Genomic DNA, 931 nt, shown 5'->3' with positions numbered 1-931 from the left:
AGTATTTGCTATATGATTCAGATTGTTTAGTCATTATCTTTACCATTGCTTTGAATCACTTCATTTATCTCATATGCTTTACAATAGTATTGATCAAGATTATGATAGTAGCATGTCACTTCAGAAATTATCCTTGTTATCGTTTACCTACTCGAGGGCGAGTAGGAACTAAGCTTAGGGATGCTTGATACGTCTCAAACGTATCTATAATTTCTTATGTTCCATGCTAGTTTTATGACAATACTCACATGTTTTATATACACTTTATATCATTTTGATGCATTTTCCGGCACTAACCTATTACAAGATGCCGAAGCGCCAGTTCCTGTTTTCTGCTATTTTTGGTTTCAGAAATCCTACACAGGAAATATTCTCTGAATTGGACGAAACAAAAGCCCACGGTCTTATTTTCCACGGAACCTTCCAGAAGACCAAAGAGGAGACGAAGAGGGGCGACGAGGCGGCCACACCATAGGGGGGCGCGGCCCCACCCCTGGCCGCGCCGCCTTATGGGGTGGGCCCCTCGAGCGTCCCCCGACTCTGCCCCTTCGCCTATATAATCTCTCCGTCACGAAAACCCTAGTACCGAGAGCCATGATACGAGAAAACATACTGAAACGCCACCGCCGTCAATCCCATCTCGGGGGATTCTGAAGATCGCCTCCGGCACCCTGCCGGAGAGGGGAATCATCACCGGAGGGCTCTACATCACCATGCCCGCCTCTCGGACCGATGCGTGAGTAGTTCATCCTTGGACTATGGGTCCATAGCGGTAGCTAGATGGTTGTCTTCTCCTCTTGTGCTATCATGTTTAGATCTTGTGAGCTGCCTATCATGATCAAGATCATCTTATTGTAATGCTACATGTTGTGTTTGTTGGGATCCGATGAATATGGAATACTATGTCAAGTTTATTATTGATCTATCATAT

The sequence above is a fragment of the Lolium rigidum genome, chromosome 6 (assembly GCF_022539505.1).
Source record: "Lolium rigidum isolate FL_2022 chromosome 6, APGP_CSIRO_Lrig_0.1, whole genome shotgun sequence".
In the NCBI taxonomy this organism is placed as follows: domain Eukaryota; kingdom Viridiplantae; phylum Streptophyta; class Magnoliopsida; order Poales; family Poaceae; genus Lolium; species Lolium rigidum.
The sequence above is the reverse complement of the archived record's forward strand: the minus strand, read 5'-3'. Positions refer to the sequence as shown.